At 52.7% G+C, this 19650-nt stretch overlaps 1 long non-coding RNA gene and 1 pseudogene across 2 annotated transcripts in view; one reads left to right on the plus strand and one right to left on the minus strand.

Annotated features, from left to right (window-relative positions):
- LOC144254664 (uncharacterized) overlaps nt 1–19650 on the minus strand; it is a 91541-nt gene that overhangs the window by 13875 nt on the left and 58016 nt on the right. The gene's annotated exons all lie outside the window — the stretch shown is intronic.
- LOC144254660 (olfactory receptor 2B11-like) lies at nt 13898–14847 on the plus strand (annotated as a pseudogene).

Consider the following 19650-nt stretch of genomic DNA (forward strand, 5'->3'; position numbering starts at 1 on the left):
CTCACCGTGCTGGGCTTGCACTGGTTCAACAGGAGCCCCCTTGGCGAGAACAGCCCTCACAATCAACAAGGCGTTCACAGACCAAGCCAGGCGGTGTCTGGGTTCCCAGGGACTCTAATGGGTGACAGCCACACTGGGAGCCCAGGAGTGAGTGTGGTGGCCAGTGTGAGGGAAGCACAGCTCCAGCTAAGGCCCGGCGCAGCCTGCTTCACCAGAGGCCCAGCTGCCCCAAAGGCTGTGGCTGGCCTATAGGCCAGGGCTGCCCCAGAGGACACGGCTGCCCTGAAGGTGTGGCTTCACCAGAGGCTGTGGCTGCTCCAGAGTCCATGGCTGTCCCAGAGGCTGAGACTGCTCCAGAGTCCATGGCTGCCCTGGAGTCTGTGGCTTCACCAGAGGCCATTATTGCCCTTGGACTAGAATGCCCATGGTGACAGGCAGACATGCTGGGTTCTCTCTGGAGCCACGAGCTGCTTCGCCAGTCATGAACAAAGACACCTGTCCTCAGTCACCTTACCCTGGACGCGCCCAGCTCATCTCATGCAGAAGCCATGCCGGGCCCAGGAAGTACTAGGGTGGGAGCCTCTGGGGACTTGGAGTGGCTCCCTGTGCTGGACACAGCTCCCTCTGCCTGCTCTGGTAGGGAGCCACACAGGGACAGAGGTGGCCACAGAATGCTCAGCCCCTGGGGTGAGAGCTTTGCTGTGTGAAGAGACTTCCTTCACTTTCAGCCATGCACCCTGGGGGAAGATAATGAATGAGACAAGATAATGAATGAGACATGACTCCCCCTGGAGGCACCTTCCTGCAAACTTGGCCTTTGAACTAATTATCTGCTTGCACATGGCTCATACCCCAGAGGAGCCAGACACTAACCCTCAGGAGGCTCAGTGGAACAACAAATTCTCTCTCTTGTTTAAATTCTAGAGTCATCACCACAGGATCCCAGATCCTCTGAAGAGAGGGGCTGTGTTGGGCATGATGGGAGCAGCCTCCCCTGGTACACAGAGGGGGAAGGAGGACCCCGGCTGGACCTATGCCCCCTGTGTGTGCTCAGAGCCAACAGCAAGGGGAGGTTGGTGGGACAGGAAACGGAGAGAGGCCACATCAGAGGTGGACTGGGTGCCACGAGTAGGTGCGCACAGGGTCCCGGTGCCCTCTAACGGGATGCAGGGCAGACTGAGCACAGCCTGGCATGAGGAAGGGATCCGTGCTGCTCCACAGCAGGATCTCCTGGGAGGGATAAAAGGCAAGCACCACGGCAGCAGGGATCCAGAGAGCGCTGGCCCTTCCCGTTTTTCAAGAACCTTCCTTCTGCTAGTCCTCAAAGCTGGTGGCCCAACTTGACCCAGTGGTTGCCCACAGTGTCATGGCACAAGGATAATTCCTTAAAAAAATCACATTTGTCTTTCTCTGCCTGGCTTACACCACTTAAAATGGTGGTCCCAGGCTTGTCCATTGCCCCAGGAGAAACGATCGTCCTCTTGCTGGGCAATGAGCTTGCCACTGTGCACAGCCCTCAGCCTCCCACCCTCCTGCTGACGGACACAGTGGCCATCAAGCTTGGGTGCAGCTTCAGAAGCTCCCCTGGCTGATGTCCTCCTGGGCTGTGGTCCCCTAACTGGCTGCTAGTCACCCAGCCACTGTGTCTTAACTTTGGGAGGAAACTCCATGCTGCTCTCCATAACGCCTGTGCTAACTTCCCTGCCCACCACTGAGCAGAGGGTACCTGTCCTCCACACTCTGGCCACCTTAAGGGTTGCTTTTGTAATAGGCACTCAGACAGAGAGGGCAGAGAAATGTGCTGATCCTCACATACAGATCGTAAAAGAGCTGACCTTGGAGGAGAGGGCAGGATGGTGGCTGCAGTGCTGCCGGCCATGGGGGGACACTGGAAGACTGTGGACAGGAGTCATGGATGACAGCCGTGGCAGAGGGAAGGCTGAGAGATCTGCACTGGGCTGTTTAGTCATGACAGAGGAGTGGACGCTAAGCACCCTCTGCACCAGGAGGAGGCCAGCAGGTGGAACCCGCATCTCCATCAGCCACTCTTCCCCACTCCACCCGCTCCCTGCTCCTCAGAACCCCACGCGGCACCTGAGCAGTACCAACGAATGTGTCCATCAACCAGAAACTAACAGAAATATAGTATACTTACTTATCCAAATTTGACCATGCTAATGTTTGGTTTAGCTTGGTTTGGATACTGTAAGGGAGAATTCCTGTCAGGAGCGGAGGTGTACCTGCCCAGCTGAATGGCCAGGGCTTCCGTGCGACAGGGGAGCACGAGAACTGGGACCAGGCACTGACCTTGCCCTGCCCACACTGGGTGCTCTGTGCTGCTGTGGTTTCCCTGGCTTGCTGTGTGGTCATTACATATTAAAGGAAAGTCGTGTGGAGAGTAAAGAAGTCACTTCAGCAGGCCTCCTCCTGCCAGGCCACCCGCAGCACACTGAGTCTGCACGCCCTGAGGTAGGCATGCCATCTGCTTTCCAGGGCACTCAGAGAGGGCAGAGAAATGTGCTGGGGCTCCCTGTCCCACACCCTAGGGTCCCTGTGTCAGGCTGGCCCCACTGGATCCAGATGTGGACTCTGCGCATCAGCACTGTGCTCCTCAGCCACGCAGAGGTCCCACCATGCACAGCACCACCCCAGCCAGCCCAAAACCTGCTGCCCCTGTAGTGGGCAGATTAGAACTCACACCCACCTGCTGCAACCAGCACTCTCTGGATGCCTGCACATAGCTGATGGACGGCTGTCCACTGCGTCTCCAGCCTGTGTCACCGGGAAGTGAGCACACAGCCCCAAGATTCTGTTTCCTCTTCTTCTAACACCACATGTGACCTTGGCCCTTCGAGCTGGTGATGCGCTTCCTAACTTTCTTGATGCACAGTGCCCACTCCTAGCGGCTGCACCTTGGTGAGGACACACTGATCTAGAATCTGCACTTCTGAACAGAGGGCAGAGGACTGGGATCAGGGCACACGTGCAAAATGGCACAGAGGTGTGTGAGCAGATCCACAGCCAGTTCTGAGAGGGAAAGGACAGTCCCGAGGGAAGAGCTCACCAGAGGGACTGGGGCAGCTCTGAGCACATGCCAGGCAGTGTCCCCCTGGGGAGAGAAGGCAGAGGAAAGTCTGGAGAGAAGACAGGAGCACGAGGTCTCGCCCCCACCCCGAGAGAGTCCCCGAGCCAGGCAGGAGGAGGGCATGGAGAAAACCTGAGAAGGAGAGGACCCCAGACCCTGCACAGAGGGCAGTGCCAAGCAGCCCCAGGAGGTGACAGCCCACAGAGGATGAGCACAGGATGTCACCAGAGGCACATGGGTCATACACGGAGATCCAAGCCAAGGCAGGAAATGAAAGCAGACAGAGGGAAGTGATTGGTCCATGCAGGGGACCCTGGAAGCCTCTCCTCATGAGTGCAGCAGAGCAGTTGGAGGAGCAGGAGGCTCAGAGTGCAGAGAGAAGGAAGGGACGTCAAGGACACTGGTCCTGCAGGGGCAGGAGGCTCAGAGTGCAGAGAGAAGGAAGGGACATCAAGGACACTGGTCCTGCAGGGGCAGGAGGCTCAGAGTGCAGAGAGAAGGAAGAGGCGTCAAGGACACTGGTCCTACAAGGGCCCCCAGGTCACAAGGCCCCCAGGAACAGACAACAGCGAAGTAGAAATAGAGTTCGCTGTAACTAGGGATTCCCCACACACCACCAGCCACACCTCCAGGCACAGTAACTTCTGGACGTGGAGGCTTACTTCTGACCACTGCCCAGCGGCCAGTGAGGAAAGGACACAGTCTTCTCAGAGGCTCTGAAGAGATGACATTCTTCTCCTCCCACAATGGAGCTGTACCTAGACATGAATACCAGGTGAAGACAGCACAGACACCAAATCAGGCCCTGCAGCACCACTGACGCAGCACCTCAGCCACTGCTAGAAGCCAAGCGCAACAGGCCCACAGCATGGACACCGAGGTCAGGCAGGCAGGCCACCAGGACACAGCGTGCTCCAGTGCACGAAGGCCAGCCAAGTTGGTGCTTGAAGAGAAGAGGAAGCAGAAAAAGTTATGTGAGGTTTTCTAATTTGATGAATTTGACAAAATTCAACTTTCTTTTAATGAAAAAAATTAAAAAGTAGGAATAGAAACTATGTCAACTTAATAAAACACACACATAAAACCCACGGCAAACCTGAAATGATAGAATAAACAGTGCCCTGAAACTTAATGACCAGCCAGCTGGGCAGAAACTTGTCTCAAAACCCAGCAAAGGTGTCAAATACACATTCTCCAAAGAAGAGGTGCAATGGTCAAACTGTGAGGGAGCAGACGCACACGTCACCACCAGGAAAGGACAGGGGACCCAGGTAAGGTTCAGCTCCACACCTGTCAGGCAGCCAATCCATCCTGGGTCCAGCTTGTGGAGGATGTGCATACCCAGTACCCGCGTCCACTGCAGTGGAAAGGCAACGACACGGGAGCTTGCCAGACAGCCTCTTCCCCAGATTCCTCAGGTCCCCTGACTCCCAGTTCAACATTGTCCTTGTTGACTGCACCCCAAAGGCTGAAGCAGGTCAGAGAGCACCCCACACCACACATTGAGCAGCTCTGTTCACAGCAGCAAAACCTGCCGGCGACCTCTGGGTTAGCAGCAGGTAACACACCAGCAAGTTTATACATGTACTATGTGGCCTGAAGAGGTAGGACCTCGCAACCTGCACTGCAGTATGCACTTCAGGGCATTGTGTAAGGAAAATGAGCTAATCGTGAAACTAAAAATATGGCATGATCATGTTAGCTGACGCAGTCAGAGCAGTCAGAATCACATGCAAGCAATGAAGCTGGGGGTTGCCATGGGAGGCGAGAGGGTTGCACCCTGAAACCACAGGGCACACAGTAGGAACAGGTAAGGTGGAAAAATCTTATCTGTATTTACCATAATGAAACAGTGGGGCAAAAAGGAAAGGGAGAGAGGCTTGCTGTCAATGAGTTGCAGCTGTCTCCTCCCAGTGAAGGACACAGCACCAGGCAGCTGCAGGGTAGCTGGTCACCAGCCCTCCTCCTGAGCCAGGGCCCTCCCTGACTGCTAGGGAATGACACAGCAGGCACTGTCCCCCGAGAGCCTTTCCTGGAAGAGATGTGAATGCCAAGTGCTGAAGCCCCTTGCCCTCTGGACAGCAGCAAGGCTTTGGAATGGATTGAGAGAGAAACTTAGTCATAGAAAAAAAGAGTAGGAATAACAAGAATAAGTGCACAGGTGAGGCCACGGGGCTCAGCATGGACCTCGACATGAAGTCCGCCTGCAATGCGGCAGGTCTCCCTCCTGCGGTGTCACCAGCAAAGGCAGAGATTGACAGAGCAGACCCACACAGGGAGGGCTTCTCCAAAAACTAACGGGACCACCCACCACCATGGTGAAGGCCTCAGAGTGTTGCCATGGAGACACTGAAATGAAAACTCCCTGCTCATCTCACCTCTCTTGTCTGCAGCCAGTGGAGAGCCAGAGCCATGGGAGGAGAAAGAGTGAGCTCCCCAGAAGCACCATCCTGCTGGGCTTCTCAGGTACCAAGCTGGAGCACCCCCTCTGCACAGAGATGCTGGTCTCTGCATCCTCAAGCTCACAGGCAACAGCCCCACCATCTCTCTCTCCCTGCTGGAGCCCAGACTCCAGATGCCCACGTACCTCCTTCTGGGCAAGCTCTCTGTGCTGGACCTCTGTGTCACCTGCACCATTGTCCCACAGATGCTGGCCAACCTCTGGGAGACAAGAAGACGATTACCTCCGAGAGCTGCATCACGCAGTCCTACCTCTTCCACTGGACAAGCTGCAAGAATGTTCCCTGCTGACGGTGATGGACTTTGACCTCTACATGGCAATCTGCCAGCCCCTCCAGTACCCACTCATCATGTGCCCGTGGGTGTGTGGGCAGCTGGCTGACACAGTCTGGTCCAGCAGCCTGGCCAACTCTGTGCTCCAAGCCACACTCAGCCTCCAGCTTCCCTTCTGTGGGCACCATAACCTGGACCACTTGTTCTGCGAGGTGCCGGCTCTGATCAAGCTAGCCTGTGTGACACCAGGGCAAACGACCTGGTCCTGACCTTGGGAGCGGTCCCTTTCGGCATAGTGGCTCCACTACTTGTGCTCATCTCCTGCACCTGCATTGCTAGGGCCCAGGGCAGCACAAGGCACTGGGCACCTACAGCGCCCACCTGCTGGTTGTCCTCATGCACTTTGGGCCAGGCATCCTCATATACCTCCAGCCCCCCACCAACAGCACCCAGACCAAGTTCATGTCCCTCTTCTACTGTGTGGTCCCCCACTGCCCAACCCCCTGCTCTACACCCTGAGAACAAGGATGTGAAGGCAGTCTGGAGGGGGTTGCATCCCAGGGCTGGCTCAGGTCCTAAGGAGTGGTGGTCTCTGCCTGTCTCCTGGAACAATGGCTCGCACACACCATGGCACTGCCCAGGTGAGTCTCTGTGAACACAGAAGAAGGGCTCCCTTCCCCCTCGTCAATCACCCAGTGATGGGAAGACTCTTTAGACTCAAAAATCTCTAAGCACCATTGCGCCCACCTTGGCACTGCCCAGCGCGGCTATCCAGAGCCAGAAGGACCAGCATTGTCCCCACCCCCATGGAGTGGAAAGTACCACCTTGGAACCCTTTCCCACAATCACTCCCCTTGCCCAGGTGCCTTCCAACAAAGTTTGCTGACACCTCAAACATGAACCATTTATGGTGAAAACTTTCAAAGTCCTTTCTTTGAAATATACATCCCACATCATCTTAACACACGATGCTAGCCTCCACAGTCGCCAACTGTATCACAGCACCGCAGAGCTGCCCGCTGCTGCCTACCTGTGATGACCCACCTTTCCCTATCTGTCCCCCCTTCCCTCCCACTCTGCTCATCCTGTCATCACAAACCACATTCCACTCCTGTAAGTTTAACCTGATCAGATTCCACACAAGTGAGATCTGTGGTACTTGTCTTTCTGTTCCTGGCTTATTTTACTTATTAAAGATGCATGGCTTTCAAAAGTCCACATATTATTCAGTATTCATGACACATTTTTTAAAAATGAGCAGTAGACATGATTCACTGCTGTAGTTTTGATGTGAGGTATCCCTCAAAAGCTCAAAAGTGAAAAAATGCAAGAATATTCAGAGGTGAAATGATTATCTTATGGGAGGTGTAACCTCACTAGTAGGTTGATCTGCTTGAATGGATTAACCGGTGGTACCTGTAGGCAGGTTACCTCTCCTGTCTCTCAGCATCTCATGAGCTTCCTTTCCTAACAGACTTCTTCATCCCACACTTTATCAAACCTTTGCTTCATTAATGCCCTCACCATCCATCTTTGGTCATTTAGGGTGACCTCACCACGACAAAAGTCACTTTGTGTTCCTCAGTGAATGTGTGAGGAATATCCAGCACCTCTTTATAATTCTTGCCTGTGTAGGATCATCACCTGCCTCTGCCTACTTTGTCTGCTTTACTGGCAATTTTAAAGATCAGAGCCAGCCAGCCCCTTGCACGTGGATTAATATGAATCCTGCATGCCCATAACCCCTGTGGCACAGAGCCCTGGTGGGGCACAGATCTGACTGAAAGGCCACTGTTCATGGTGCCCTGCAGGTGTGCTGCACACACGGCCTGTGCAGGGGGGCGGTGGGGACGCCAATTTTGGAAGACACCCACTCTTTGATCCTTCCTAACAACCTCGAAACAAGGAGTTTCCTTCTGCCTCTTTAGTCTCCACCGTAATGTCCTTTGAGAGTAGATCTTGTCCCCCACTAGATACATCCTCTGCTTCTGGCAGCACCCTCCTCTTGCCACAGGCCTAAGCAGGAGGGTGTCTTTGTGTACAATTGGTTTAGTATTAGGAACAGAAAATTCTAGAGCAAGGCTCCCAACAGTCCTCTGTGAAATGCTGGCTTTCAGGGGTGGGTTTGGGGCTGCAAGGTGAGGTGGGAGATACAGAAGTGCAGCAGCTCAGCACTGACCCGGAGGATTGTGTGCAGCGATGGTGCACTAGAGACCAAGGGTGTGGACTGCAAGGCTGCACTTTCCGGTGTCACGGGCAGGTATCTGTGTAGATGACCTGATCTCAGATAGACACATGGCACATACACATGTCAAACTGAGGGTCACTGCAGGCCACCTTGGCATCAGATGGTTTCTGGGGGACATCTCGCAGCAGCCCCATCCTCATACTTACTTCCCAGGGCTTCCCCAGATGCTCAAGGAGCTCTCCCTTCACCATATTTAGGCCACACTTCATGCACCTTCACCCCTAGTGGGGACTGCTCTTCTGCTGTCCCAGTGCAGGTTCCTGGCCTCCCAGGGAGGCATGTCTCAGCACAGCAGCAGGTGGAGACTGAGACCCACCTTCCACAGCAAGTGAGTGAGGCCCTGCAGTCTCCACAGAAACTCCTCTCGCAGCCTTCGGGCATCTCAGAATGAGTAGGACAGGACTGAAGCTGTCCGGCCTTGACCCTGAATGCTGGGAAAATGTCATCTGGAAGAAAAAGGGACATGGGCACATCTCCTGGCCATTGTGCCCCGAGTGTCTGGAATGTCCCCCAAAGCCAGATGGAAAGAGCAGGAGGCTGAAGAGGTGAGCAGTCATCCCTACAGTGCACACTGACATAAACCTCCAAGGATGCCCTCTGCCTCGCTCCCAGCAGACCCTCCACACAGCCAGCCAGAGAAGAGCCCAGGCGTCCTCCACGGGTGAGCAGATGTGGACCCGGCGGTAAGGCCAACACAAGGACACACAGGGGACCCTCGGCCCTCAAGAGGGATGCCATTCTGCTGTTCAAACAGCCTGGGTGGCTTATAGGGCCTGTGCTGAGCAATCAGCCAGACAGGAAGAAAATCCCTGAGTGATCTCACTCTTGGGACCTGAAGAAAAGGAGAGCCAGGCAGCAGCCACCAGGCCAGGCCCTGAGGAAGTGAGGAGGGACAGGGGAAAGGGCACGGGTGCAGGTGCCCAGGAGGAGCCACACCAGGGCCAGGGCTCTCCACGGTACTATGCGCTGGGCAGCCAGCAGTGACTGCAGCGCTCTTACCACTGGACAGTGGGTGGCTGAGACAATGGACATGCAGCTTGTTCTGCAGTGCAAACCATTGTACCACATACAAAAAATACAGCATCACTTTATGACTCAAATACACATAATAAAATTTATCCTAAAATGGAATAAGCCTTCCTAAAGCCCTTCCCTTCACTGTGTTGAGCTAGAATGTTTTAATTTCATTCCCCATTGAACTTGAACCTTTTCTCCCCTTGTAACCAATGAAACGGGTAGCTGGGACTGTGTACAGTGATCAGAAGAGAAATCTCCACATGTACCTGTGGCAGTCACTGTTCTAAGAGCTTGGCCAACACCCTTGCGTCTCACCCTTGTAACAGATTCTGGAAGGCGGTCCTAGTACTTCTCATATCTGCAGATGACACAGTGAGACACAGAGAAAGGAGGAAATCTGCCCAAAGACACACAGACAAAGAGTGGTCAACTCTGCTTTGGCCACTGGGGTCTCAGGCTCCACAGGGCCAACACTGCTGGCTGCAGGCTGAATTTGCAGTCTCCCTCAAAATCCTGAAGAGTCAAATCCCACTACTCACCACCAGCTTCTCTTCCAAGGCCCCAGCCCAACACAGGGCCTTGACTGGAAGCCAGCCCTTGACACCAATCAACAGACCTCAGGGACAGCCTCCTGCCAGGGGAGAAGAGGCACCACTGGCTGTCTGGGGACAAGGAGCCCAGCCTCCCTCAGGAGTGGAGATAGCAAACCTGACTGAGGCATGCTCATGCAGCAGGGACCGGCACTTTGCCCCTGGATGCCACATCCTCAGGATTAACCTGGGAGCAAGGCTGGGCCACCTCGAGCCCACAGCCACCTGCTGCCTCAGAGATTGCAGGAGGCCCAGCACCTCCAGAAAGCCTGCTGACAGGGAGCAGGTGCTGCTGAGGCTGAATCCCCTCTCCACTTGGACCGAGGGCCAGGTCAGTGAGAGCAAAGTCCAGGGCCTCCTCAGGGCATGGGCTGGATTGTCCTGAATGTGCAGGGCATTTCCAGTGATAGTCACCTTGTGGGCCCCCAGACTGAGACCCCTTGGGCTGCAACAGAGCCTGCATCTTTGACATTGTCCTCTAAAAATGCCAGGGAACCACGGGGTGCATGGCTGACCTTCAGCTCCAGACACACTGCCCTGCACAATGCACTAGAGGCTGGCAAGGTAACAGCATGGACACTCATTTCCTGTCTCTGCTGGATGCCACCAGGGCCCGGGCATCCAGAGGGCAGGAAGTCAGTGAAGGATGGTCATGTACCAGGCAGCTGATTCAACTCTGTGGACACCACCTGGATGGGGGGAGGCCACCCGCAGCACATAGGGACCTGAGCCCTCCCCACAGCTCCATCGTGCTCCACCAGTGCCCTCACAAGGAAGGGGGACAGAGCAAGGAAGCGAGGGTGTCCCCAGAAAAGCAGCTGCAGGCTGGATCTCACAGCAAACCCAAGCAGCCCAGGGGCACAGTGAGGAAGCTGGGCTGGTCCCTGACTCAGGGAGGGTAGCAGGAACCTCCTGTGATGTCCCTGTTCGCAGGACCAGGGCTCACCACAGCAGTGCTGACAGGTCTGCACAGAGCACTGCACAACAGTGGTAGGGACTGGCACACCACTGCAAGCCACCCGACACCTCTGGGGGAGGGCAACAGGAGCCACAAACTAACAGGGAACTGGCTGGGGCTGGGAGCCAGGTTGGAAGTGGGATGACCCAGTCCACGGTGTCAGGAAGGCATGTGTAGGACACGAAAATGAGAGCTGGAGACACGGGTCCAGGAGGACTTGCCTGAGCAGGATTGAGTCAGGCTGGGAGACAGCTGTTCATCCAGCAAGAGAGGCTATGCCTCGGTGGGATCTGTGGTCAGAGAGAAGGCAGAGAAGGCCAATGGGGTCAGAGGCTCCTCCTGCAGAGCTCCAAGTCAAAAGAGATGGACAGCCAGGCATCCCATGCAGGACACACAGGGCCAAGACTGACCAGTGTCCAGCTGTGAGATCAAGAAACTGTGGGGGTGGTGTGAATGTTTGCCCAAATAGGGAACACGTGAGTGCAGGCACCCAGGTGCTGTGTCTGTGCACCCATGTGTGGTGTGTATGCATGTGACCATCCTGATTGTGTCTCTGTGTGGGCACCCAGGAGAGGTGTGAGTGTGTATGTGTGTGTGTGTGTGTGTGTGTGTGTGTGTGTGTGTGTGTGTATGCACACATGCCCAGGTAGGATATGCATGCGTCTGTGAGCTCAAATAAGGTATTGTGTGTGTGTGCGCCCAGGTAGGGGTGTGTCTGTGTGTGTATGCACACACGTCCCCAGGTCGGGTGTGTGAGTGTTTGCGTGCCCCCCAGGAAGGGGTGGGGGGGCCAACTGAACCTCCTTTGTTAGAGTCATGCCAACCAAAACCAAAAAGCACATCATCTCAGCCACTTAGAATGGCTATGATCAAAAAGGTAAGAAGTTCCTGCTGGAGAGGAATTGGAGAAGGACCACCTCCCACCCTGCTGGTGGGGCATAAGTTCATGAGGCCATGGTGGGGAAAAGCCAGGTCACTCAAAGAACTGAAAGATATCTACCTTGGTCCAGCATGGCCCTGGGCGTGTGCCCAAAGGCAAGGAATCTTATGCAGGAGGTATCCCCATGTCCATCCAGTTCACTGTGCACAACTCCCAACAGCCAGGAGCCCAGGTGCCCATCAGCGAGGAATGAAGGAAACCCAAGAGGGTGTCCTTCAGCCACAAAGAATGAAATCCTGTTCAACTATGTACAGCCAGAGCAGTGAGAAGTTGTGCTCCATTTGTGTACAATGTGTCAAATGCATGCTACTGTGAAGTATAAGTAATTAGAACAAATTTTAAAGATTTAAAAAGAAGAAAAAAACATCAAATTCCTGTTCATAGCAAAATGGGTGGAACTGGAGGGTGCTGTTAGGTGTAACCAGTCAGGCACAGAAGACATGCAATGTCCTCTCCCTGAGACTGAGGAGTGGGCCTGAACAGAACACCCATTAGGAGGGGTGGGGAAGGAAGTGGGGAGTGTGGGAAAAGGGCGCTGGATGTCACCCCTGCGCCTCTGCAAGCATGGTACCCTCATCAGTGCTAATAAACACATGAAAATCCCCTCCTGGTTTGGGTGGCCCCAAACAGATACTGAGAGAGGGGCTGCCCCTGGCCAGAGCTGCCCAACCAGGGAGGACCCAGCAGGCCAATGCCCCACCAGGAACATAGAGGCCCATTTGAGGCACAGCTTCTCTCTCGGAGCCAGAAATTACAAAACTGGAACAGGCTGAGGAGGAAATGTGGAGTGCAGGGGAAGCCATTCTGATTCGCTCCAACAGAGCTTCCAAGGATGGAAGGAAAGAGGCACCTTGGAGCTCCAAGTGAGAAACAGAGAACAAGGCCTCTTGGAAGGAGATCATCCTGGGGAAGCACCTGCCCTGGACTGGCCAGGCACTGGCCCTGCAGTGGCCTGGTGCAAAGACACAGCAGGCAGCAAACACAGCAGCCACAGCAGGAGGCCAGACCCTGGAGGGCAAAGCAGGGACTGGGCAAGGAGGGCAACACTGAGAAGGGGAAGCTCTACCTGTGGACAGAAGACCAGGGGAAAGGTAGAAATGCAGCCAGTCGAGACTTCTCAGATTTTCTTTATTGTACCGTTTTGACAAGAGACTTTACATAGAGAACTGAACCCAACACAGAGGTCGTTTTCTTCCCCAGTGTCTTGATTTCTCCTGTGAGCATGCTGGGGATAGAACTGGGGGCTCACAGAGACTAAGCCCTTGTGCTAACCCTGAGCTGTACCCCTTTACTCCCCCAAGTTTTTACCCTGTCCATGGTGACTTCAGAAAAGCCACTCTGCCGTCATAGAAATGTCATACGCTAGCTTTCTTTTCCATAACTGAAAATCAATCCTCCCTAAATTACCTACATAGAGGGTTTGACTTCTTTCCACTCTCAGCATGGAGCAATAGCAAGCCCATCATGAACTTGAAGGCACAGTGCTTGGGAGAGGATAGGAGTTGGGGACCAAAGGCCCTGAGTGGGAAAGCCCATGCATAAAACAGGGCAGCCCAGGTACCCCCAAACAGCAAGGTCCCCCAGAAGCCTCACTGCTTCCTTCCTGAGAGAGGACAGTAGACTGGCAAAGAAGTCACATGTAGAGTGCGAGCTCGGAGGCAGGCTGATCTTGCACTGAACACCTCCAGAGATGGTCTTCACAGGTTCCTGTGCTCAACACTCTGTGCTTGGGGGCCTCTCAGGGGTCATGACAAACCTAGAGCTGAAGTGACATGTCTCGGCTGCTCCACTCCAGGTACCCATGCAGTCTGGCACTGCCAAAGCCAGTGATCTGTGGGAGGGGAGAGTGCTGTGCTCCAGAGAGGCATGAGCACCTCTTGCAGCCAGAGTTGAGCCCCCAGAGCCCCCAGCTGCTTATGAAGCCCATCTTGCTTTATCATCTTCCTCCTTTCTCCCACCACCACCACCAAAGACAAGGTGAAAAGCCTGAGAGTGGACAATTCCCCTGAGTGTGTCTGCAAAGACCTGAAGCAGTCCAACTCAAATAAACCTGTCATGTGTGCGTCCCCTCACCCCAGTCCCTTGGCCACCTGAGGCTCTACTCCCCATCTCAGCAGATGCAGACACTGACGTTGGAAACATGAGGGGGCATGGTCACAGAGAAGGAAGGGAAGTGAGGACACAGGTGCAGTTGTCTGACTCCCCCAGTTCCAGTAACTGCAGAGGTCAGAAAGGTCAGACAGGTGTAAAATGATGATTACCTTCTGACAGGACTCATTCATTCCCACTCTCTTGACTCATCACAGGTGCCACAAGATGCCTCACCATGAGAAGTGACAACCAGAGCTTCCTGTGGGATCCTCCAAAGGACTTCATCCTTCTGGGCGTCTCTGACAGACCATGGCTAGAACTTCCTCTCTTCGTGGTCCTCCTGGTATCCTACATTCTGGCCATGCTGGGAAACATTTCCATCATCCTGGTGTCCCGGCTAGATGCCCAGCTGCAGAGCCCCATGTACATCTTCCTCAGCCACCTGTCCTTCCTGGACCTGTGCTACACGACCACCACGGTCCCCCAGATGCTGGCCAACATGGGCAGCTCCAGGAAGACCATCAGCTACGGTGGCTGCACCATGCAGTATGCCATTTTCCACTGGCTGGGGTGCACCGAGTGCATCGTCCTGGCTGCCATGACCGTTACGTGGCCATCTGTGAGCCCCTGCGGTATGCCATTATCATGCACCGCCCTCTCTGCCAGCAGCTTGTGGCTGTGGCCTGGCTCAGTGGCTTTGGCAACTCCCTCGTTCAAGTGGTCCTGACAGTCCAGCTGCCCTTCTGTGGGCGGCAGGTGCTGAACAACTTCTTCTGTGAGGTGCCAGCTATGATCAAGCTGTCGTGTGCGGATACTGCAGTGAATGACACCACACTGGCCGTTCTGGTGGCCTTCTTTGTGCTGGTCCCCCTGGCTCTCATCCTCCTCTCCTATGGCTTCATTGCCCAGGCTGTGCTCAGGATCCAGACCTCCATGGGACGGCACAAGGCCTTTGGGACCTGTTCCTCCCACCTGGTGGTGGTCTCCCTCTTCTACCTGCCTGCCATCTACATGTATCTACAGCCCCCCTCCAGCTACTCCCAAGAGCAGGGCAAGTTCATCTCCCTCTTCTACTCCATAATCACACCCACCCTCAATCCCTTCATCTATACCCTGAGGAATAAGGACGTGAAGGGAGCTCTCAGGAGACTCCTGGCCAGGGCCTGGAAGCCCTGCAGAAGATGAAGATCCATGTCATGGCCATGTCCATCGCCTGGATAGCAGGAGGCAGTAGTCACGTGCAGAGTGCCTTCCCACAAGGGGCTGAAAATGCACAGTGGGTAGGTACTGTGAGATCCACCGCCTCAACACCTCCCTGTGGTCACAGTGCCTAAAATCCCAAGTCTACTGATGAAATCACTCACAAGTGTGTAATTACAAGAAACCAGGTGTTTTTGAGAAAGGTTTCAGTGTGCTGGTGTGAAACAAATATTTGTCAGATGAATTAATTTCGAACTTCCCGATTCTTGCCCCTTTTCCTCTTTCTCCATTTCTATTTCTCTTCTGTTTGTCCCCTCTTAAGCTCCCTTCCTTTCCCATTACTCCTAAGCATATATAATACAGTGTGAAACTATCTTATTTGCTTATAATAAATGCAGGGTCTTCATAGATTTGAAGATGAATTCCACATAGATTTTTCAAAATCTTACAAGAATGAAGAAGAGTGCTTTCTTCCTGTGAACACAGATAATTTCCTTCTTTGCAAAGTTTTCCCACCATTGACTGGCAACTAGTGACACCAAACCCACTCTGGATATGTAAGACTCCACATCAGGTTCCAAGGACAGGGAAAATATGCCATAATCTCTTACCTTACAAAAGGATTTTTCCAGTTGAGAATGCAAGCTATACATACTAATGACGGTTAGAACAATAAAACTTTTAAAATTTTTCAAGATAAGCTACCCAAATTGAACCAAGAGGACGTAGAAAACCTAAACAGACCAACAGCAATGAGATTCAATCAGTAAATAAAAAGCCTTGCAACAAAGAGAAGCGCAGGATTGCCAGTTGAATTCTATGATATACAGAGAGGGTGTTATGGTTAGGATGTATTGTGTCTCCCAAAAGCTCCTCCCTTGGGGCAAGAAGGTTTCAAGGTGCAATGACCTAACCAGTGGGTAACACCATTGAAAGGGCTGAGGCTTTGGAAGGATGGGGGGAGCATGGAAGGGGGGCGGGGGGCGTGGACGGGGGGGGCGTTGATGGGGGCGTGGTCATGGGGTGGTGCGCTGCTGTGGGCGTGGCCATGCCATAACAGAGGGTCTCCCTGGCCCTCCCTCTCTCTGCTTGAAGGTCGCCCTGGCTGGGCAACTTCCCTGCGCCACAACTTCCCCCATGATGCTCCCTCACCTCAGAGCAAGGAGCCACGGATCTTGACTGGCCCTCTGAGACCCTGAGCCCACACAAGCTCCTCTGCCTCCAGGCTGGTCTTGCCGAGTGTTTGGGTCACAGCAGGGAGGAGGAGCTGACTGGTACCGGGGACACACCCATGCTGAGCCTAACCAAAACCTGAAGAGGACATGTCAAGGTGAGAAGGCCACAAATTAATGACCTTGATCAACGCAGATGAAAAACTCCTGAACGAAATGTAGTATTTTCCTGAAACGTGACCTGAGGAAGCGAAGGATCACGCCACTGGAACCCACTGTAGCCAAGGAAGTTCCGCTCCCCCCCCCTCCCTCTGTGCATGCATGCACACCCAGGGCCCTGCAGTGTAGTGCTCTGGGCGCTCTGCACACTTTCAGAGCTTTCTTTTCTGGAGCCCTCTGCTGGGTGCTCGCCTGGATGCTGGAATCTGTGTGGGGTGTTTAATACCCTGACCTAAGGGACAGCCTGTGCCTAGTAGAGGACAGTAGGCAGAGAAACAAGCAGCCGCCAGCTTCAGTGATCAGTGATTGGAGGCCAGAGTGCTTTCTCTACGTGAGCAATGTGCAACCGAAAGTTAAAGTTAAAAACCACCATTTACACAGGCTCAAAAATTTAAGTTTTAAGTGTGGTAAAATGTCTGCAAAAGTATATCCCGAAAGCTTGTGAAACTATGTGGAAGTAAAAACGAAATCTTAACTAAACGGAGGGCTATTCTTTTAAAAATAAATAAATAAATAATAAGTTCAAGGTAGAAGTATAGCTAGCTTTCATAGAAGGCCTGGGGTCCAGGCGAGCAGCCCAGTGCACCTATGCTCACCACCTGGCTGGGCCCTCCTAACCCCGCAGGAGGGCTGCCCTGTCAAGATGTGCCAGCAGCTAGCAAGAGCAGGCAGAAACTGGATGTCTGCCTGATCCCTCCTGCAGAGAAGGGAGGCTCCAGGACAGAATTCCAAGTTGGCAGTTTCTTTCTTCATGTTATAGATTCATTTACACTTAATTTGTTTTTTTTTTCCTCCTGTCTTGTTTTTGTCAAATGTTAACATAGCCAAACCCAGAAAATAACAATGAACGTCTAAAACTTAAGAAAGAAGGAAAAATCGTGATGAGCTTTCTGACACTAAAGGCAAAAATAAAATATAAGTCCACAAGGCTGTAGGATTTGATGTTAAAATACGAGGAAAAGATGAATAACTATTGCAGGTATCAGGACCACAAAGAATTTTTTCCAATGGACTGCCACAGAGTCACTGGATAATAAATACCTCAGAGCCCCTTATAATTACCTTTTGGAGGATCCAGACTGGCATAGAGGAGCATTTTAGTAAATGCATGGGTGCAAGTCACAATTTGACAGGAGGCAGCCTGTAATGCAGCACTCTGAGGAGGTGATCTTGTTCTGGGAAACATCTGAGAGTACTAAGAACTGCACTTCTCAAAACAGATGTGCTAGTTCAAAAAGTGCTCTAAGCCTGGCACAGTGGATCATGCCTATAATACCAGGCTGAAGCAGGAAGATCGTGAGTTCAAAATCACCCTCAGCTACTTAGTGAGGTCCTGAGACACTTAGTGAAGTCTGTCTCAAAATAAAACATAGAGGGTTGCTGGGGGTGTTGCTCAGTGGTTAAGCACCTCTGCGTTCAATCAACTTAGCAAGGCCCTCAGAAACTCAGTGAGAACCTGTCTCTAATAAAATACACATGCTCTGCAAAAAAAAAAAAGAAAGAAAGAAAGAAAGAAAGAAAGAAAGAAAGAAAAAGAAAAGAAAAAGGGCTTGGGGATATGTCTCAATGTTTAAGCACCCTGGGTTGAATACCTAGTAACAAAATAATAAAAAAAAATTTAAAAAAAAACTTGTCTCAAACTCTAGAAGGTAGAGACTAATTTTCCACCCAATGAACCAGCACTGGTCTTCATGACATGCGTGACAGAATGCAGTGGAAGACGATCTCCACCTTCCAGACCAGGTTGTAGAAAGCTGGTAGTTTCCAGGTAGTTATGCTTCTTTAGGGCCTGAGACATCAGGAAACTCAGTAGTTCAAAGGCTGCCATTCAGGGAGGCACCCAGGGTGAACTTGTGGGGTCACCATAAATGTCCTCGGACACCTGATGAATTGAGAAGTGTGCACCCAGGAGAATACTATCCAGACTTTGGAAGGGAGTCCATGCTGCCATCGTCAAGGATGAATCCCCAGCAGGTGAAGTGAGTGGAACAGACAGGTGATATCACCTGCAGAACCTACAGCAGCCCGGCCCTGGCTCACCACTTCCTCATTCTACCACAGGAGGAAACAGCAAAGAGCAGGCCACACCGATGGCGGGCAGCCTGCTGGCCCCATATCATGGGCCTCCTAGAGTCCAGAGCCATGGGAAATAAACTTCTGATCTTTACTACATAAGTAAATAACTGGAAATGAAACGTACACAAGCAGAAAATAGAGACTGTGGGCCTGGAGAGATGTTGGTCAGAGGCCACACAGCTTCAGATAGGCTCTCAAGAGCCCTGTGGTCCAGGTAGCGACTCCAGAAAACAATACTGTGTTGTTACCCAGGGGCTCTGATGCCAAACCCCACCAAGTAGGTCAGGTGAGCTTGATTTAGCCATTCCACCATGTATACATATTTTAAAAACTCACCATGTGTGACATAGATATGTTCAATTTTTATTTGACAACTTTAGTTTAATTTGAAATTTTAAAATGTGGTAGTCATCGGGAAAGCCCACTTCAGTTAAGGTAACCAAAGATGGCTTCTCAGAACGGGGGCCATTGGCATGAACTGAAAAGATGAGGAAGGTCCAGGCTTGTGAGGAAGAGGGAGGAGAACTTGAAGATTGTGAAGAACAAGGTCCAAAGCCAAAGAAAGGCCATGTGTCCACAGCAGCCAGAGATAGAGGAAGCCACAACCACAGGCCACAGGTCAGAGCAAGCCAGGACTCACAGTGGCAGCCATCCATGAAGAGCTCCCAGGGGCAGTGCTGATCCTGGGGAGCATAAGGTCCTTCTGCCCCCTGAGGAGGCCCTGCCTAGGTCTGGCTGTGGGAGACCTACTCAGTGGGACACTGAGTTCAGCACCTCTGAACACCCCAGAAAGGGGTGTAGATACACAGAAACCAGGCAAAGCTCTACTTCTGGTCCTTCCCTGAAGCCCTAGGTGTCTATAATCAGATTTGATCTTACAGTCCTGTGCTTTAACAAACTAGGTCCACCTCGAAGGAACTCTTTGCCAGCCCTGGCTTCTGTCCTTGGTCCTAGCTTTTCCTAACTACTTCTCTGCCCACAGGTAGCCTGTCTACATTGCACATGCCTGCAGCTGACACTGCACCAAAGTGTGCACACTGCCTGGCCCATATGTCTTTCACCTTTTCTAGTCTTCTCTGCATGGATCTAGAGGCACTATCTATGACCCAGCTAGTCCTCATAGCAACTCTAGATTTCCCATAGCTCTAGCCACCAATGACTGCCACAGTCTGACTGGGCACAATTCAGGAGCCACTTGTCAAAAGAAACAAACTTTATTTTTAAAACTACAAACGCCAAACAAAACAGCTCCTCAGGAAAAACCCTCAGAGCCCAACTGCCACCACTGGCTTCCAGAAGCCTCTCCCACACACCAACCACC

This window comes from Urocitellus parryii, chromosome 1, assembly GCF_045843805.1.
Source record: "Urocitellus parryii isolate mUroPar1 chromosome 1, mUroPar1.hap1, whole genome shotgun sequence".
In the NCBI taxonomy this organism is placed as follows: Eukaryota; Metazoa; Chordata; class Mammalia; order Rodentia; family Sciuridae; genus Urocitellus; species Urocitellus parryii.